The 12,264-nt window shown below is 35.4% G+C and overlaps 1 long non-coding RNA gene across 1 annotated transcript; it reads left to right on the top strand.

Annotated features, from left to right (window-relative positions):
- The first annotated feature begins 563 nt into the window (after nt 1-563).
- LOC132642108 (uncharacterized) lies at nt 564-5,339 on the top strand. The gene is made up of 3 exons (XR_009583052.1): nt 564-821; nt 4,182-4,245; nt 5,159-5,339. It is a non-coding gene; the product is annotated as an uncharacterized LOC132642108 (long non-coding RNA).
- The last annotated feature ends 6,925 nt before the right edge of the window (nt 5,340-12,264 follow it).

Genomic DNA, 12,264 nt, shown 5'->3' with positions numbered 1-12,264 from the left:
TATATTTTAGGTATATTCCTAACTTAATATAAGTAAAAATATGAACACAAATAAATAGAAGAAAGCCTCAATGAGACATATATTTTATCATTCTTGGATAACATTTATTTGCAAGTTGTAGTTTTTTTAACTTGCAAATAATACATGAGTTGCAAAGAAATAGTACAATAATAAAATCACCAATTGTCAATCATTTGGTTAATTTCCCCCATATCATATTCGGTCATGGAGATATCTTCAAAATCTTCCATTTGGTCCGCTCCACTTGCTATCAAATCTTCAATCTCTTCCTCTTTGCCTTCCACCGCTTATAAGTTTTGGTTGCGTCGCTCCGATCTAATCCAATCTCGAGTGCACACTAGTACTTGCAAGCTAAATCCGAATAATAAGTGTCTATGGTCTCCAATTTGTTGTCTTCCTTGGCTAAATGCACTCTCCGAAGCCACGGTTGATATTTGAACCGTAAGGATATCTCGAGCCATTCTTGAAAGTATCGGATAACTTGCCTTGTATTTCTTCCACCATGCTAAGACATCCAAATCATCTAATTCCTTGATATCCACATTTGGCTGCATCAAATAAAAGCGATATTCATCAAAATTTGCATTATGAGAAGGAGTTGGATGTGAATGTAAAACTTTTAAATGCGACAAACCCGACAAGCCCTTTTTGCTACTTTGAGAAGTAGTAGGCGTGGAGCAACGAGTGTAGCATTTTCTTCCAAATTAGAATAATGACTAAAAACTTTTCCAAACTCGACATCAATCGCAAGCTCGGCGTCAGCTAAAGATGGTTCAACTTCCTCTTCAATTTCTAAAAAGGTATAAATTTGACCAACCAATGCTCTAGTATAAGACATTTTTAAATAAGGATTTAAAAGAGAACCCAATATAAATAAAGTTGGGATGGGAAAAAAATACTTCTTAAATTTTATTTTCATATTAAAAACAGTCGCTTGATAACCGTATTTATTTTTATACTATTGTAAAAATCTAGCTATTTCCGCTAAGTAGGCTAAAATTCCGGTTACCGTGGGATATAATTGTTTAGAAAAAGCAAGAGTTGCATTATAAAAAATTTCTAAGAGTTCAACACATTCCTTAACATCTTCCCAATCCGTAAAATTTAACCAATCATCATTATTAATATTATATTTGTTGTGAACTTGTTGTATGAGAATTCTATACTCATATGTTTGTTGTAGCATAATGTAAGTGTAGTTCCACCCAGTATCAATTTCTACTTGAATTTTTCTAGGTCTAAGGTTATTTTTCACACAAGAATTCTTAAAATCTCTCAGTCTTCTCCTATTAGCATTACAAAAAAGAAACGTAACCTCATCTCTAACTTTTTGAATAGAATCTTCAAAACACACAAGACCATCTTTAACAATTAAGTTTAAAATGTGACAACTACATCTCACATGAAAAATATTTTTTAGCGGAGGGTTTAATTCCCTTTTTAAAAAACCAACTGCCTTTGTATTATTAGAAGCATTATCTAAGGCAATACAAAGTATTTTTCTATAAATGTTAAAAAATCTCATAATAATAGACATTGAATCCGCTAAAAATTTTCCATCGTGACGACCTTTCCCTTCATCATATAAAAAAGCTATAATTCTTTTTTGCATAACCCAATTATCATCAACCCAATGACATGTAATAACAAAAAAATCTAACTTGTTAAGACTAAGACCCAAATCAGCGATAAGAGAAACATTACAATTTAAAGAATTAAATACATGGCGCAAATAAAATCTATATTTTTTATACAAATCTATAACATCCGCTCTACAAGTACTTCTAGGAATACCCTCAAATAACGGATTATAACAACGTTGTATGTAAGTAACAAACCCCAAACCCGAAGGAAAGGAAAATGGTAAACAATCATAAGCTACCATTTTAGCTATTTCTACACGCTCTTTTTTCTTGTCATACTTAAAATTTTTACCGGTTCGTGGGTCTATCGTCATTTGAATACCCCCCACATTTGAACCTGTTTGCTCTACCCAAACATCCATATGTTTCTTTCTCATATGACTATTTAGTGTACCCGTTCCACCATCCTTACTAGTTCCTTGCCTAAAAGCAAATACTTGTCTACATATGTTACATTTAGCTGTTTGGCTTTCCTTATCCTTAGTCATAAAATTCCAAATTTTAGCGGTTGGCTTACGAGTTCTAGGCAATTTGTCTTATGTATGTGATTGTGCAGGACCTGTATCTCCTATGGGATTTTCGGGGGCTTGTGTTTCATCATCATCATCATCATCATCATCATCATCAATTTCATTAAAAGTGTCGGTATAATGTTGTTGTATTGCCTCATGATCTAAAAGTGGATTATTTCAACCAATATTAATACCTAAATTAGGTGTTTCTTCCACAAATGTTTCCTCATTAAACCCACCTCTAACAATACCACTACTACCGGCACCACATCTAAATCTCTTCGTCATTATTAAATAGAATTAATTTAAATCACACTCAAATAAATCACAAGAAAATAAATTGCAACAAATTAAATTGCTAGAATTAAATTGTGTATATTAAATTGCGAAAAATAAAGATAGAGTTGGAACGAAGATACCAAATTGCCGGACTAATTTCCAACAAAGTGAAGGCGGCTAGAATTGCAAATCCACCAAAGCTACTTCGGATTGTTGCAAAATCGCCAACTCCACCAACAATATTATAATTGTAAAATTAATAATTGAAACTATAATAAGACTTTATAATATTTAATTGAGAGAAATTTAAAGTGGCTAATTGTTGCAAATTAACTATAACTGAGAGATTGAGAGAAAGAGAAGAGTGAATTGGTGTGGATTAAAATGAAAATGGAGAGGAGTTTATATAGGGGTGGGGGATGGGTTAAAGTGTTAAAAAAAAGTTTGGGGGGGTTGGGGGGGGGGGGCAAAATGGGGGTTTGGAACCGTTTGGCAACGGCCATTTTTGCAAATGGACCGTTGGCCAACGGTCTAGCCTACATCCCAACGGCTACATTTTTAAAATAATAATAATAATAATAATTCGACCGGTTTAACCGGTTCTGGTCCCAAAAAAATCGAAACCGGACCGGTATATATTAAACGGTTGACCGAAACCGGTAAACCGGTTCCACCGGTTCGGGCCCCGGTTTCGGTTTTACCGGTCCGGTTACCGATTTAAACCGGTTAACCCGAACCAGTTGACGGGCATACCTGTTATAGTAGCTAGCCTAAAGCAGTTGACAATTAAGTTGTCAAGAAATATCTCAAGAAGCAAAAACAAAATGAATAAGGCAGCAAAGCCAGAAATGCCCATACCAATTCAACAACCTTCTTTCACACACCTAAATCAGAGACAGTTTGATGCAGCCTTTAGTGTCAACTAGTACGTTTCCTCCCTAGATGAATTGAAAGTACTTGAAACACATATCTCATCGGATTCAGTATGCAATGTAGACTCATGTATAGAGTAATTAAAGCAAGTTAGAATATCCAATATCTAATAATCAGGGCCCGCTGGAGGGGGAAGCAACTAAAGCAGTTGCTTTAGGCCCCCAAAATGAAGGCCCCAATTTGTTTTATTTTATATACATTATCTATATATTATAAAACTATGAATAAAAGAGACTAGATTTTATACTTCTTTTCTTGAAATGTGATAGAGGTCATTGAAATAAATAATTCTAATTTTACACTCTTTCCGTCCCATTTATGTGACATTCTATTTTTTTTAGTTAGTCCAAAAAAGAATGACATCTCATTTTACCCTTTATGAGATGATTTATAGCCACAAAATTTCTTTGACGTATTTTAAACCAAAAGTTTCAAAAATCTTTCTTTTCTCTTATACTTCATGTCTAATCAAACATTTTCACATGAATTAGAGAGTCATAAAGGTTATGCAATATATAAAAGTGAACAAATTGATGACTACTTTGATAATTTTAAAAAGTAATAATATTAAACGGAATTACCTTAATATCTCTGTGCATAATTCCATTCTTGTGTAACTAGTCTAGTCCTAATAATAATTACACGGTATACATTCTTATAACCTGATTAGCCAACAAAAGATAGAACAAGTAGATTTCAGGAATTCAAAAGGCAATCCAATAAGCATATGTTCTAGTTCCAGTTGCATCAGGTTAAGGCATATGCACTAAACAACTAACGGTACAAATGGCAGCTGAAGGCAACAGAAGGGTGTTCATATTCATTACTTTATCAGCCAAACAACCCACGGGAATAAGGTTATCATCATATCATATCTATCTATCTATTTACATATATTAAAAGCACGAATAATTTTCGCTAAATGTTGAACGACCAAAATATCCTTTAAATGTTGATCGACTTTTATGCCCTTAAAATTTTAATTTAAGTTAGGATAAAATTGTAATCACCATCAATATTAAATTTTTGATTAACTAAAAATTTAGGATTTTGAGGTTAATTATGAACTTTCCGCTGCGAATAAAATACTACTTGGAATTATGCTTCGTAATAGTTAAGCTTGAATATCTTCAACTTTGAATTGAACTAGAAATTGTTATTTTAATTATAAAGTTGCTAACAAACCCCACTTTGGCTACACTTGTAGGAGTAACTCAGCTTAATCCACCATTAATATGCACGGCACATGATAGAATCATAATTCCCAACAGACGTGTACCTAGCATTCTCTATATGTAAATCAAGCGGATTAGTGCCAGATTCATGGGCAGTTTAGTGGTGGGATCAATATATCCTAATTTGTTTTTGGACATCAAGGACTAAATTAGAGTCCTTCATACTTTGATTTCCTTTCATACTTCTATTTGAACTGTCTTTACGAATCCATTTGGAAAAAGGAGTCAGATGCTTCTATAAAAGAAGCCAGTATTCCACATTTTATATCATAAACCTTTTACCGAGTATTTGTCTTAAATTTTCACATGCTACAAAAGAATATAAGAAAACTCGGCAAAACTTCTCGAGTGTTATTATTCTTTCGATCATTGTACTTTTTCTAATTAGCTTTATTCTATTTCTTGAGAGATCTCAGTTTATAATAATTATTTGTTTTATTGTCTAACAAAATATGATACTTGTCCTGGTATTTAATTATTTTCTTAATAACTCTATTTGCGACAACTTATCTTGATAGCTTTGTTCATATCACAGGTTAATGACTGAAGGTTGCCGAGGAGAATTGCCAAGCTAACCAGAGCTTCTACGAATCTTGAGGGTCTAATTCGCAGGGAACCTGGTCCCACGGGTATAAATGAAAATTGCATATTCTTATGCTATTGAAATTTATCATGAAGAGGAAACCTGGTTCTCAGGAGGAACATCATTTAAAAGTTTGTCATCATCAAAAAGGGGGGAATTGATGAGTTATCACTTTTTATAGTTTTAATGATTTGACAAACATGCCAAGGACCAGGTCCTTGATCAGGTCCCCTAAGACTGTACATCACATGATAGCTGTAAAGTTGTGTGCACTGTTCTGTCAGGCAGTACTACAGTAGCTCAGCTGTATGCATGCTAAGTGCAAAAGACCAGTGTAACGTCTCTTTTGAGGTCACATGCATCTCACATGATCCTCACATGCTCTCATTTGAGTTCCTATTTAAACAACATGTTGGCATTATTTAACCTACCACTTGAAAACCAAAAATATCCAAATCTTTGCAAGTGCAGCTGCCACAGTTCTCTTGGTGCTCTCAAGAACAAAGCTAAGATAAGTTCAAGGACCAGATCTCAACAACGAAAGATGCTTTGAGTCCTAGAGTTGTCTAGTCTTTGTGATCTCTACATTGTAAACCTACACTTCTTCGAGAAGAGTTCTGTAGGTATTTTATTTTTATCAAACTTTTGTTGTAAACACTTGGCTAGAGTTAGTCATAGTGGTGCTAAGGTTTAGCTAGAGTTAGTTGAATCAGTTTTGTGCTTGACTAGAGTTAGTCGAGAAGGTACTTGCAATAGAGTTATTGCAAGTGGGGGAATTAGTGGTCAAATTCCTTGGTTGCAAAAGTTTGTAATCTGAAACGTTGCTCAGTTTTAGTGAAGTTGGAAATCCTACTGAGGTAGGTCGTGGTTTTTAATCCCTTGAGCAAGGAGTTTTCCACATAAATTACTTACCTTATTTACTTCCTCTATTTATCTATAAAAACAGTTCAGGGACCAGGTCCCTTAAACTGTTCTGATGGATTTATAGATTCTATCAGTCTTAATCTTAATGAAAACAAATGTCCCTTAGTCTAGAAGTCCAATTTGCCATGGCTTTAAATATTTGTTTATAGTAGTCCCAAGAATCTCCAAAGCTTCATTATTAAGAGACAAGTTGTTTCTGGACGTTTATTAGTTAGAAAATTGGAAAGGACGTGTCAAGGTAGTTTTTTCTTTTTAGCTAGCTGTACATGTTAATCTCAAACTTCCATAATCTTATGGCGAGCTTCCCGTTTAATTGATTCTTTCCACTGCTCTTAGAAATATTTCTATCTTCGGCCCTAAAATTCATGTATTTTCAGGTCAACCAACTAGATTTCTTGGATGAGATCATTATGTTTTCACTCTTGGTTAGATGATTCTATTTTAATTACTATCCTCCGAGATTACTTGGCATCTTAAAAATTAATAAATCAGTAGCTATTGTGAATGGGATATATTTTATTCTTCGTCATAACCGAGTTTCCAATTTTGCTTTCTAACCCAAGGAAAACATGGTGAGAAGAGTATGAATTCTTCAGGCTTTAGCTTTTACTTTGATGCCTGAAAGAACCGCGTATGTTTCTCAAGGTCTAATTTTCTTTGGAAAAGTTTCATATGGAGTTCTTTGAAATGAATGACCATAAATGATTGGGTATTTAGATGTAAGTCTATATACCCAATATTTTTTCCAAGCACATAATATGCCGAAATCATATGCTATATATGAGTCCGGAGCCTAAAGGGTATAAAAATACACGGTTTTTACCAAAAGGGAATGTCCAAAAATTATTATACCAAAAGGGGTATATCGTGGGCTGATCCACGATATACCCCAAAAAAAAAAAAAATCACCTTGTCAGACGATTCAACGAAAAAAAAAAAAAAATTTACATGTATAACGTGGATCAGTCCACGTTATACAATTATAACTTGTATAACGTGGACTGATCCACGTTATACAATTTATATTGTATAACGTGTGTTAACTTGGACTGATCCGAATTCTGTCCTAAAATATTTCATCTTCTGCCGCTTCATTCTCTTTCATTCTCCTCCATTGCAAATACTTACAGAACCTCCATTTCCTTCTCCTTTTCCTTCTCCTCTATTTTTTTTTTAAACCCTGCAATACAGTCTAATTTTTGGAGCAACTTCTTCATCTTTATCTATTGTTGCTATTTAAATTAAGGTATTTTTTCTAACTCATATAATATTGTATATTTATAGTAGATGTAGATCTGTTTGTCTTATATATCTTAATTGTTATTTTTTATTTGTGTTATTTTAATACGTTTGTGTTATTTGTGTTATTTTAATTTGAACTTAAAATATGATTGTTAGAAGCATTATTCTATAAAAGGTCCGATTTGTTTAGTAGCACTTTTGAAGAAATTTGTTGTTATGTTCCTGTTATTTTTGTGGATTGTTATATAAAAGATCTGAATAAAATTTGTTGTTATATTGCTGTTATTTTTGTAGATTGTTATATAAAAGATCTGAATAACTAAATAATATATTTTGTTATGGATTGTTATGTTGCTGTTATTTTTGTTAGTTTTGTGGATGTTTATAAAACGTGGACTGATCCACGTTATACAAAATATATTGTATAACGTAGATCAATCCACGTTTTACAAGTATAGATCACTATCTTAAAACATTGTGGAACTGTGGATATTGCCAATAATGGACCGATGATGACATTTTCGGTACAGGAGAAAAGAATTGTGAAATGTGTCATAAAGGATCGAATTTTTTTCCTCCCATTTTGTGAATGTTGCTTTGTTTGATGTATTTATGCATTACCATAGTAATTTATGACTGCAGAACCTGTAATTTCTTCCCTATGCTCGGAAGTTTGGTATAATTGTGAAACGTGGACAGTTCCACGTTATTCAATATATTTTGTTATGGATTGTTATACAATATATTTTGTTATGGATTGTTATACAATATATTTCATTGTACCTTTAATGTGATAGTTATATAGCCAGAAAAGTGAAACTTAATTGATGCCTCAGTAGGCCAAAAAAAAAAATACTTAAAATGTCATGATAATGCTTTATTATATGGGACCTAAGTCTAAGTGGGTAGACAATTATTTTGTCTATACCTTATAGGTATTAATGTGGTCCACTATCAGTGGTTTCTAAATAAGGCGTATGGAAGTTGGCTTTATCTAGCCAGTGCATATTTGTTCTGCTAAAATTGGAATAATATATTTTTTTTAATAGTGAGTTACTCCAAATAGCTTGATTTGGACTTCATTTTTTTTTTTATATAAGGTATGGAGTTTCCACGGGTATGCGTACATCCGGGGCCAGAAGTGTACGATGTGTTAACACTCCAGGAGAAGCATCGATCAGAGGCTGTGTGGGATGGTTCCTTGAGAGGACCGACCGGATGCCTGTTTCCTCGCCGCGCGGATACTGAATTTTGGAAGCATGTGAGGCGTCATCCTTTTCATCCTCGCATCCTTGACTACTTTGGCCTGTGTGAATTTAGGGGAGTAATAGAGGTAGGATGTGTATCATATGATTGGGCAGTCATCACTGCACTTATAGAGAGATGGCGTCCTGAGACGCACACCTTTCATCTGCGTACAGGTGAGGCGACCATCATATCACAAGATATCGAGGTCATGTTTGGCTTGGTTGTTGATGGTTATCCCTTGAATAATCTTAATGCTAGATATATAGATATTGGTCGGTGGCAACAATTGATCCATGAGCTTACTGGTTGGGCACCCGGTCTGGATTGTTTTAATGGTGTTAGTAGGTTAGAAGTACATAAATTAATTGAATATATTAGAGGCTTAGATGACATTACAGATCAGACCCCAGAAATTGATGTGCAACAGCGGGTTAGGTTGTACTTGCTATGGCTTTGTGGCGGCACGATATTTCCGGATAAGTCCAGTGACTTACTTAATTTAGATTATTTGCTTGACATGCGTGACCTTAGAGCAATGAGTGGACAAGCTTGGGGAGCGGATGCATTGTCATATTTGTATACTTGTTTATGCCGCGCTTCGTTGAGGAAAGCCAAGGATGTGTGTGGATTCATTTCCTTATTGCAGGTACGTGACCTTTAAAATTATATAATTTTATTTAGTTGTCCTATTTGATAGTTATAAGGTTTTTATGTATTTATTTTAATTTTTTAATATAGGTTTAGGCTTGGGAGCGCATTATACCGATGCAGCCACTATGCAGGGCTCTTCCGCCACACACGGCTCTTGCACGAAGGTGGACTCATCGTAAATCCCGCGAAAATGAGGCACGTGATGTTTTACCCATATGTAGGGATGTATTGGACAACCTAATAGATGGCCAGGTATTTTATCATAATTATGGTTGTTAATGGCGTTTTGATATAATAGTTACGCTTATGTGTAATTTATTTATTTTATTATCATGTAATTTTATGTTCTTTCTATCGTAGTTTGTGTGACAGCCTTATTCAGAGGCCATCATCAATAGACTCCCTGAGTGGTGTCTGCGTGGCTGAGATATTTGGATGGCGAAGGTTCCCCTTATTTGTGGGATCTATCGAGAGTGGCACATGGTAGACCGCGTTCTCAGACAGTTTGGTAGGAAGCAACATATTCCGGGTCCATGTGCTGAGATTGATCCTTTTCATTACAAACGTGACAAGCGGTATGCTATAAAAGTGGAGGATCAACAATATTTTACAGAAACAGACTTTTTGTGGGGAAATCGTCGAGAAAGGTTAATTCTGGCCGAGTATGAAACTCAAGACCCAGAGTCACTATCAGAGTATTTTTGTTGGTATCGACGTCACTCGCGCACTTTCATAGGAAATCCTGCGCATAAAGTGGATAGAGGATACCAACACATGACAGGCAGGCATGAGGCACTGGTACGTACATTACATTCCATTAGATGTTTGATGTCTTTATATGTATCTTAGACCACTATCAAATCTTGCAATTTTTTTTTTTAGGCTTTAGGACATCAAGAATCGTACAGGTTGGCTCAGCAGACTATCCAAGATCCAACCAATTCTGATGAAGTGAAGGAAATAACAGAGATGTTTAGCCACATTAATACAGAGTCCATGGTTGCTGCCTCTCTGGGGACGATGTTGAGTTTCGCTCCATATGATACACCACCGGCAGAGTATGTTGAGCCGCCTACTGTGCAAGTGCCTCGTCATCAACGTCCTAATGTACCAAGACCTGCGGCGCGTGGTAGAGGACTCCAATCAGGTAACAGACGGGGTCGAGCTCCCGTGGATCACCAGTTGGTTGATGAGGAAGAGGGTCGTTTTGATCAAGATATGCCCAGCTCAACTATGCCTGCAGATGATGATGCATATCACCCAATAATAGATTTTATGTCCAGCTCATCGACGTCTGATCCCGAGGTTCAATCACCAGCGGTAATCAGAAGTGAGGGGCCTTTTCAGGCATTCGCATCGTCTGGGCCTATTAGCCTCGCAGTTATGGCCCAACAGTTTGGTGGTCAGACAAGCAGCTCTTATAGGATGACTGAGGGGCCTTTACCTGCATTCACTGGACAGAGCTCTTCAATTGGGAGGAGACTGAGTTTTACCGACGTGAGTATTCTAACCACTCAAATAGCTTGTATCTTGTTTAAAGTAATGGCTACCTTATGTGTCTATATTATTTATTTTGCATAGTCTCCCATGACATTTGATGTTGGATCCTCACACATTCCTGTGCCGGATGTACAGACTTTAGAGCCACAGGTTAGCTTTTAATTCAAAGTTTTTGGAGACTTGTGGTTGTTATGTGGTGTTTTGTCTTGGTTGTTTGTGTTGGTATATGGTATTGGAGGAACTCCTTGTTACAGGGGAGATGATGCCCGATTTTACGTAGATAATCAAAGTAATTGCTACGAAAATTTATCATACAAAAATAACTTCTATTTTTTTATGGCATTTACAGGATGCAGGTGTGATACAAGAGGAGGTTCACCAACGTAGATCAAAATGAGAGCGTCGGCAAACTCGGTGTGGCACGGGGGGGGGGGGGGGGGGGGGGGGAAGGGACACTGTAAAAATTAAATTTTTATTGTATAGTGGGTAACTTCATGTTGAAGTATTAGTATGTAAACTTTATTGAATTCGGAAAAAGATGGACAAGTTACTGTTTTTATTTGCCAATGTCTGTCTGTTTTTATTCAATTCTGGTTCACCTCGTTTCTGCATATTTAATGTGTGTAAAGTTTACAACAAAATTGAATTGGAAAACGTTGGCTGGCCAACATTTTGCAACAATAAAATTTTGTTGTAAAACGTTGGCCAGCCAACGTTTTCCAATTCAATTTTGTTGTAAAACGTTGGCTGGCCTTAGTCATGCTGAGGAAACATCTTGCATTGTAGTATTGGTTGTTGTCATTGGTCCAGATATAAGTGTTGCTACAAAAGCATTGAAGTGTGAATTTGATAAATGATATGAGGGGTAAAATATCTACAGAGAAGATACTGCATATGCCAACATTTAATTTTGTTGTAAAACAGCCAACGTTTTGCAACGAATTGCAACAATATGAATTACAAAACATTGGCTAGCCAACGTTTTGCAACAATTCATATTTTGTTGCAACGTTGGCTGCCAACGTTTTTCCTCCAAAATATAAATTGTTGTAAAACGTTGGCTGGCCAACGTTTTGCAACAATAAAATTTTGTTGATTGGTAATTGATTCGCGAAAATTTTTTTACACCAGAGAATCGTTGCAGTCGTCAAATCACGCATGCTGCTGTAAAAGTAAAAACGATCAATAATTTGTAAAAAAAAATTGTGTAAAATCGCAGAATGCATGCAGTCGTCGAATCTGCCATGCAATCGTCAAATCAAGCGTGTTTTGCGTAAAATCAAATAGTAAAATCCGTGAATCATTAGTTTTATATAAAATCGCAGATTTGTATGTCTCACTGAATTCTACACTTCTCAATTGTAGACTTCATTTTTTACGAACTCTCAACTTCTCTCTTGCACTCTCCATTAATTTTTACTTTGTATTCTGTTGAAAATAATATGGCGGAAAATTATGTAAGAGCTAATTTATATTGGGGTGGGGAAGTTGTG

Source organism: Lycium barbarum, chromosome 1 (genome assembly GCF_019175385.1).
Source record: "Lycium barbarum isolate Lr01 chromosome 1, ASM1917538v2, whole genome shotgun sequence".
NCBI lineage: Eukaryota > Viridiplantae > Streptophyta > Magnoliopsida > Solanales > Solanaceae > Lycium > Lycium barbarum.
The sequence above is the reverse complement of the archived record's forward strand: the minus strand, read 5'-3'. Positions and strand labels throughout refer to the sequence as shown.